At 40.9% G+C, this 9276-nt stretch overlaps 1 non-coding gene across 1 annotated transcript; it reads right to left on the bottom strand.

Moving 5' to 3' along the window:
- Positions 1 to 906: 906 nt before the first annotated feature.
- LOC118616690 lies at positions 907 to 1041 on the bottom strand. The gene has a single exon (XR_004956668.1). It is a non-coding gene; the product is annotated as a small nucleolar RNA SNORA58 (small nucleolar RNA).
- Positions 1042 to 9276: the final 8235 nt, after the last annotated feature.

The following is a 9276-nucleotide window of genomic DNA, read 5'->3' as shown; positions in this document are numbered from 1 at the left end:
ATTTTTATTGGAATTAATTTGCTTATATTACCCAGCGATGAAAAATTTGTTACATTTTATAATTTTCAGACGGTTTTAAATTAACTTTTTCTTCTTGATATCAGCACTTATTGTTAAAATTCATGACGTTTTTGGAAAAGAAGGTTGTTCTTTTTGATCCTAGCTCTATGCTAAAAATGGAGAACTGTGTGAATAACTCCACCGAGATCATTTTGTAGCGTGAAAGACTGTCATTCACCTCAATTCCATGTCCTGGTTTAATATGCCGAAACGCGTATGTTTGTCTGTAAATATTCTCCCTAAGTAATCTCTTGCACTTACAAGGATTCAGCGACCAGAGATACGGCTGAGAACTCTTGAATTTCCATCTCCTCACTAGATCTCTCTACGTAGGCGTTTTAAAGACAAACTGATAAAATCCTGAGACCTCCCTCCACTTGAATGAATCCTTCCTTCGCGATTTTCAGTCTCACTCAATAACGCTCTACCTGGTTGCTGAAACCAATGGCTTCGGAGCCACCCTCGACTCTTCTATTTCTCACCGCTCCATCAGGCCATCAACAAAGTTCATTGGTACAACCCTTCTCCCTCTGTCACCTTCTCTCTACCACCTTTGCCACTGTTGTCAACAAGAGAGCCATGGCCCCTTATTACCTAGACTAGTGACAGTCTCTTAGCCACTCTTTCTAATTCTTATGGCCATTTACAAAGCGTTCCAGGTGCTTGATATGAATTGCAAGTCTCTGTAGGTATTGTCTCTGCCCATCTCCTGAGCTTTAACTCATTACTCTCCACTTCTATGTCTATCTGTGCTTCAGACAAATGAGACTTGCTTTAATTTGTTCTACACACTTTCTTCACGTCCAGCCTCAAAAAAAAAGGAAATTGCTTCTTTTTTTTCCTGGAAAATGTTGAAGCAATGCAACTTATTCAGCCACCAAATAAGCTGGCGAGAGCTGACACAAACTCCAAATTACTTTTGCCTACACTGTCCCCCTGCCTGGTCACACGCAGGGTCAGGCAAGGTCTATGGGTATGCCCAGCAAATTGCTCCTCATTGGAGCTTCTCTTCTCCACGACTACATCTTCACAAAGGATGACAGGTTATGTCATCCTTTTTGTATTGACTAAGATGTCACTTACTTTGCTAATCTCTCCAGAGCAAATCCGGTACCCCAGTGAGTGATAATTCTATATCTCCATTCATAAAACTCATCAAAATTATAATTATGTGTTTATTACCCATCTTTCCCTCTAGAACTTAAATTTTATTAGGGACAAACACATTTTATTTCCTCTGCTGAATTCCTTCTATCATAAGACCCTGTACAGGTAATGAATGCAATGAACCCATTAGTCTTTATAGAGTAAAAGGAACTAATTTTGGTTCTTGATTATTTGTCCATTTTACTATCCATTTCTGGAAGCATTGTGCCATCTGATTTGTGGACAAACAAATATATATATTCATTTCTTTAATCCTGCCCTTAGTCAGTGGTAACTATGATTTCAAGAATTGGGACTCTTCTCTAGAAAGCAAATTTTATTTCCTTAGTAGTGAAACTTAGCATTTAAAAATTACTTCACAATTGTTATTAGCATTCATGAAAATGTATTGGATAGGATATTTAAGTCTAAAACCAAAAGACTATCAGAAATCAAGTCATAAATTTCAAACCTCATTAATTGAAGTCATACCTAAACTGCCCAGCGATTTCACTTATTTCTTATGACAACTGATCTATGTAAGATTCTTATATACAGCCCTGGCCAGTTTGGCTCAGTGGTTGGAGTGTTGGCCTGTGGACCAGAGAGTCCCAGGTTCGGTTCCCGCTAGGGGCATGTACCAAAAAAAAAAAAAAAAAGATTATTATATACAGAACTAGTTAGAAATTATTATATTTGATGATTTTAATTGTACTCTATGGTAGTGTTGGTCTAGTGTGGCTTAAATAATAATGTTATTGAATTAAAATTAAGCAAAATTTTCATATTAATGAGCTATGACTTGATATTTTCTATGATTTTGGTCAAATACACCCTACATTCTAATCTCCCTTCTGTCCCCAAACTACATTCCACTGCTAATTCTAAATCACCTTGAGATCTTTTGTTGTCCCATAATGTTCAGAAAGAAGAATGCTATTGACCATTTTTGCTCAAAAATATGTGTGAGCTTGTTGCTACCTTCTGCTCCCATCCTAGGCTGGGAAGCACGCACAGTGGACAGGGACTCATGACGGCTCCACTGACAACGCACGTTTCCAACAACACTCATTTAAAAGAGTGACAGTGTCCAGGGAATCTCAGTTTCGAAGTACTAGTGGATTTCCTTGAGATGACATTTTTAAGTTATTAAATTTTTAAATTAGAAAATGTATCAATATGACAAAGCTTACTTTCCCCAGTATCTGTTCTCACCACCCCCGACCCCGTCCCTACCTGTGTTAGTAGGGTCCATGGAAATCAAGCTGGAGACAGATTTTCCCAGCATCCCTCTCTTCCCACATGACTAAGTGCTTGCTCGTGGAAACTAAGCAGCAGGCACCTAGACACATCCCATGCCAACTCCTTAAGGGAACACGGCTCCCTCTTCATCTCTTCTCGTCCTCCTTTCTTGGGGTGGATAAAGTAAGTTAACTTCAAATGTGTAGATGGGGACAATAGAGTGACAGCAAAATGTCAGAATAAATCTGGGTCCTTAGAACATCTATGGAAATGATGGCTCCCCTAAACTGGTTCTGAAACATGGAGAAATGTGCAATTTGAAGAAATATCTATATTTTCATATTTTTTTTCATAATCATCCTTTTTACTTACTAAATAATAAAATAAAAATATGGATCTATTTGCATGCATAACTATATCTGTGTGCATGTATACATTTAAAATTCTGCTGACACATAACTTAAATAATGTTTTGTGTTATATATTGTTTTCAATTGTACAAATGCGATATGATTAGCCAAGGGATTGTCAAAAAAAGTGGACTTGAATTTTTTTCAAGCAAATCACTTATCTACTTGCTCTTTTTGATGAAAAATGCTAGAGTATAGGACTACCCTGTCATACAAAAGACAAATAGATTACACATTACTAAGTAATAATTTGTCATGTTTTGCATGGTGTTGTGCAACTCTCAAAGAAGTGGACAGTCGATGATCCCTTTCTCTAAATGCCTCGGCTTGATGAAGTTATATTTAATCTCTTTCTAGATTATCAATAAAACTTTATTTTAAACCATGAAGATTATATATATGCCCAAGAAAGGCTTAACATTGCCCTGGATTTTAACTCTCATTCTAGATCTCCAAATAAGCAATACTAACTACATACATAAACATAAACTATTTCAGTTTCTTTATATTTTGAAATTTCTTTGTGGTTATTTCCTGTTAATTTTTGCATAGAACGAACATTAATGACATTCATAATAACAGTTATTCAACTTAAACCGTCTTTACCCCAAAATGCTATATAGTATTGTGGGCTTTTAACTCTGATATTTCTTATTAATATGTAACTTAAGAGTCTGTGGATCTGACTAACTTGGGGTACTTTTTAAAATGTCTTATGTTTACAACTTTAAAGGGCAAAATTTAAATTCTGATTTCAAAGAGGCTAATGTAAGCATGATGCTCTAACTGTGTCTTTCCACATCAGTGTCATTGCCGGAATGCCCACTCGAGGGGCTGGTGGCGATGGCCTGGTGTCAGACACGTCCCAACTCAGGTGCTGTGTTTGAAAACGTGGCCGAGTGAGGCCGCACAAGCTTCCTGGGAACAGTGGGAAGAGCAGAAGGCAGATCCATTGGGACCTGCCCATCCCTGGCAGGCTGGTTCAGCTTCCTCTCCCTGAAGTTCATTGTCTGCCCTCTTCCCTGAACTTGTGGCACAAGGCTCTGGTTAGCATGTGACACAGCCAGGGACGTTTTCCTGTCCCCAGGACTCGAGGACCACAGAGCAGCCAGTGATGCCTCCCCTTCCCCACGCTCAGCCGCTGCGGAGCTGTCCAGCGCGTCCCAGCCCTTTCGGGAAACGAGCATCAGTGCTCCTCTCCCTCAAAGCCCGGACTGCGTGTCACTCAGTAACTCGCTTATATCTATGTCCCCTGAAATTTAAGACTACAAAGTGCTTGTTCTGGGAATCCTACTGCAGGCTCCTTTCACACTCAGTTTGCACAGACGTTGAAGCAATGGGCATTCCTGGCAAACAGGAGTTGTCATTTGCTTATATTCATCTAATCGAAATAAAAAAAAAACAGTATCGAAGCTGTTGTTCTTTTTCAAAGTGGGTCTAATCGCTAACCTCTTCCACAAAAGTAAATTTTGAACCCTTTTAAAAAAATCTCTGTTCACCCCGGCTGGCGTAGCTCAGTGGTTGAGCGTCAACCCATGCACCAAGAGGTCACCAGTTCGGTTCCCGGTCAGGGCACATGCCCAGGTTGTGGGCCCATCGCCAGTGGGGGGCGTGCAGGAGGCGGCCAATCGATGTTCTCTCTCATCGATGTCTATCTCTCTCCCTCTTCCTCTCTCTAAAACCAATAAAAAAATATTTTAAAAATATCTCTTTTCAGCTTGAGACGTAATTGCCTTTATTTTTCTGTTCTTGGATGTTTGGTTTGCTTTAATGAGGATGTCATTTTTATTGGGTAAATTTGAGTCGAGATACGCAAAGGCTGTCTCTCTAGAGCAATAGCTCATCTCATTTCCCCTGCCTCCAGAAAGTTAAAACACAGTGTTGTCAATAACAATAATAATGCAGACTTCGGAGAGCAAGTCCGTCAGTGCACACAGTGATGGCTTTGAATTTAGAAGATAAATGAGGGGCACGTGGGGGGAACAGCTTAACATTCCTAGAGCAAAACAATTCTTCTTATTTATCTCTGAAGGGAACAGAAGACAGCTAATAAAATTACTTCTTCATACCTTCTTTATTTTTATGTGTTTTTTTTTCCCCTCTCCACTGCTCTTTCAAGAGCATATCAGCTGCCTGATAAAAGTGTAAATGCGTTTTGACTCCTCAAAATAAAATTCTGGAAAGTCCAATTACTGTTTTCTTTTTAATATCTATATTCCTAGTTTCAATTTTGGTTGTAATTGTGAGATAGATAAAGAGAGCAAGTCATTTATCCAAGGTTTATGTTTCACTCAAGTTATACAAAAACAAACTGATCACGTAATGTTTCCGTATATAGTCATTGATGAAAGTAGTAGTGCTATTTAAATGTGTTGCTGTTTGCCATGCAAAAGGCATTATCCTAAGTGTTTTACACACACTATTTCTTTTCAGCCACACAGCAAACTCTAACAGAGGTTTTATTATCATTCCAATTTCATAGGTGAAGAAACTAATTCTCTCGAGGAGTTAACTTTTTTAATACAAGGGTTGGCAAAAGTAAGTATATAGTTGTTCTTATGGAACTAGTACAATAAATAAATAAATAAATAAATAAATAAATAAATAAATAAATAAATAAATAAAGACACAAAAATACTGTGTTTCACGTACTCACAACTGTAAACCTACATTTGCCAATGCTTGTATGTAATGAAATGTGGTAATAGGAGTTAACATTCCAATATTACCGACCAACCCAGAATCTGAGACCGTGTTTGTGCCTGCTAGGTGCCATGTCACTAACAAGTGAAGACTTCCACCCTCTCGTAAAGTCTGTCGTATCACAGAAGTCTTATGTCTACAACTCCAAACCGAGAAGGAAGGACGGCTTTGGCTTCTGCGTGTACTGACATCGACTGCCTGTCCCTGGAAGGTTATGTTCTGATTGAAAGTAGCTCTGTTGTCCAGCTGGTGTGGCTCAGTGGTTAAGCATTGACCCATGCGCCAAGAGGTTGCCGGTTCGATTCTGGCCAGGACACATGCCCAGGTGTGGGCCAAATCCCCAGTGGGGGGCATGCAGGAGGTGGCCGATTGATGTTCTCTCTCATCAATGTTTCTATCGCTCTCTCCCTCTCACTCCCTCTCTCTCTAAAATCAATAAAGGTAAAAAAAAAAAATTATAAAAAGAAAAAAAATAGCTCTGTCTTCTGGAGAAATGGTGTATCTTAAATGTATTGAATTCATGCAATCAAAGATTTGTTGAAATACTGATGAGGGTATCAAACAGTATTTCTATATACTTTTGATCCTGTGAACTTGCCAGTAGTCTCTCACACACACACACACTCACGCCCATGCACACACACGCACGCACACACGCACATGTGCACACACACGTACACAAACATGCACACACATGCCCACACACACACATGCCCATACACATACACACATGCCCATGCACACATACGCACACACACACACATCCATGCACACACACATGCACACACATGCCCATACATGCACACACACACATGCCCATGCGCACACGTGCACGCACACACATGCCTATGCACGCACACACACACATGCCCATGCACACATGCGCACACACATGCCCATGCACGAACGCACACGCGCACACACACACAGGATAATATGAGGAAGCCAAGGCTCTGAGAGACCAGGTCAATCAGTTCTAAAGTCCATCTCCTGGCTCATTCATTCAAAACCTTACATAACTACAGTTTTGTGTGTGTTTGTTTTGCGAGATGTATTCAAGAAGCAATCTTTGTCAAATTGTTCATTGTACTAATATCCACAAAAAACGACACACAAAGTCTGACTTCATCTTGTACCGCCAGCTGTAGGTGATCTTTTGCAAAACAGTTTTCCAAGGTCCCCTGTGGTCTGTCCAATAAGAAGTTGGTTTTGGACCCTGTTCTCTTGCAACATCACCGCGGAGGGGGCAGTGCATCTCGGGGCAGGTAGAGACCAATCAGATCTCATGGCTCCACTCCCGTGCTCTCGTCACGTGTGTTTCCGGTGGAATCCGTGTGTAGGCGTGCTGAAACATGCTGGTGCATCGCGTTTCCAGGTGAACACGGCGTTGGTGTGCAGAGGCCTCCGTATACACAGAGCTGGGGGGGGGCAGAAGGAACAGCTCTGTGAAAAGTACTGAGCTTCTCAGTCTGAGGTTTAACACTTGAATGATGGAGAACCTCAGATAAATATCCACACACTGAAAGGTTAGCCCATTATTTAGTGTTCTTAATGGTAGTATTTAATTAAAACAAAATTGCAGAAGGGTAATCAGCATTTAGCTGTTCCCAACATGTGTGCTTTGCTTTGAATATGAATTGAGTCCCTTTGTCCTCTGTGTGAAATCCTTTCCGCCCAATGAACACCCACCTCCCGTTTGGTGCTGCGCTGTGGTTTATTTGTGGCACACCTACCGAGGGAAGATCATGCTTTCCTTTCATTTCCTTTACATCGTTGCCATGTGTCAATATCTTGCTGGTAACCACCAAAGTATATCTCTATGATGTACCAAGGTCCTGGAGACAAACAAATCTGGATTAAGTGACCTTGAACAAGTCTCTGTTTATCGAATTACAGGGCTCTTGTGAGATTTAAATAAAACCACACACACACACACACACACATACACACAGCACTGTACATGGAACATAGCAAGCACTGAGCTGTGGTATTCCTTATCAAAGAGTTTAAATAAAAACTAGATCACCCACATGGATGCTTCCATAATTGAGATACATATTAAACATTGTTATCACTTGTGCTATTTTGCAATGAACACAAATCGGATGACATATGAACCTGAAAATTACAATGGGGCAATTAGACACATTCAAAAAGGAGGGCAGAGACATTTGATAGTAAGCATTTCAGAAATCAGAGTGGCAGAGTTCCAGGGTTTCTAATTATTTCACAGATCATCCGTGTTTTCCAGTAAGAAATACATACAACCAACTCCCCTGCACCACTGGTTTTCAACCATTTCAACACCAAGATTCACTCTCCTTAGGGGCCTACCCCTCAGTATGCTTGTCAAAGCATTCGCCATGCAATGAGCATGCAGCCTGTCCTCGGCTGGATGTGAGATTCACACCGACTTGGAAATATCAAAAAAGGTTACTATATTCAGGCACTTGCTTTGATTTCTTAGAGATACTTCTTAGAAACCTTGCACTAAAAGTTCTATAACTTTTCTGATGCTTGCGTATGGCTGTGGAGTATATAAAATGTTTACCCAAGTTATACATATCATCCTGCAGAGAGTACTTTATTATACTCTTATAAAGTCTCATGTAACGAACGTTCTCTAAGAGTACGAGTAAGTGCGAGAACAAAGTCCAACAGTCTCCGGCTTCCACTGACCCGTGCATCTTCCCTACACCTTGTGCCTCCTCCAAGGGTATGGCGTGTAGATAGGATGCCCAGCGGCCACTTGGAAGTTCGGAATGTTTATAAGACAATAACATGGGCTTTGATTTATGGAGCAGTTCTTTGGTGGTTCTTTATTAGAATTTTAAATGATCACTGTCCTTTTGTGAGATAACACGTACCAAGAACTCTCAGCTCGGCGAGCCAGATGGTGCAGCCAGGAGACCGGGGGAAGACCCGAGTAGATGGAGGATGGAGCTGCAGGGGGCACGTGATTGGAATGCTAGCCTCCCTTCTCCATCCATGCTTCTGCTGCCGGGTGACTCTCTCCAAATGTCTTCCGCAGTTGCCAAAATATCTGCATAGAAATAATATTCATTTGTGCTTGCAGCGTTCATTAGTTACCCTGAATTTTCTCTGAATATCAACTACATGCCCAAGTGAGATGAGATATAAAAGCAGCAGGCAGTGCAATCCAATTACCCAAGGAATACTGCCAGTCCTCAGCCCAGAGTCTGCGTGGCGGGACCTCAGGGCCCCTCTGCGTGGATCTCATTGCCAATATTTGAGAGTTTGGGTCGGTCATCACCTTTACAGAACCTAATGAATTTGCTCTAATAAACAACACAGCTTTAAATCTCATCCATCTGTCTCAGTCCGAATGTCTTCACTGTCCCAATCCTTCCTCAACTTGTCCTGTGCTCCCCCTGTGTATGAACTCATATATTTAATCACTTATGCATTCCTTCTTTTCCCTCCACATCCTGTTCCCCTCCTCTGTAATTGTAGCCAACTTACATTTAAGTGACAGCATGCCTCAACATGTTTTTCATTGTTTACAGATCCATTTATTCAGCTGAGCTGCAGGGTGTCCGTGGCCTGGCAGGCAAGGAAAACACCAAGGGGGGTGGGGCGGGGACTCTAAATTGTTTAGTTGAGGAGATCTATGTTCCCCAATCAATATTCTTTGCTCTAAAATTGCTCCTGGATTTATACATAGTGACACTGTTCAGAGCTGTATATTTCCATC

Source organism: Molossus molossus, unplaced genomic scaffold (assembly GCF_014108415.1).
Source record: "Molossus molossus isolate mMolMol1 unplaced genomic scaffold, mMolMol1.p scaffold_m16_p_4, whole genome shotgun sequence".
In the NCBI taxonomy this organism is placed as follows: Eukaryota; Metazoa; Chordata; class Mammalia; order Chiroptera; family Molossidae; genus Molossus; species Molossus molossus.
This window is presented reverse-complemented; position numbering and strand designations above follow the sequence as displayed.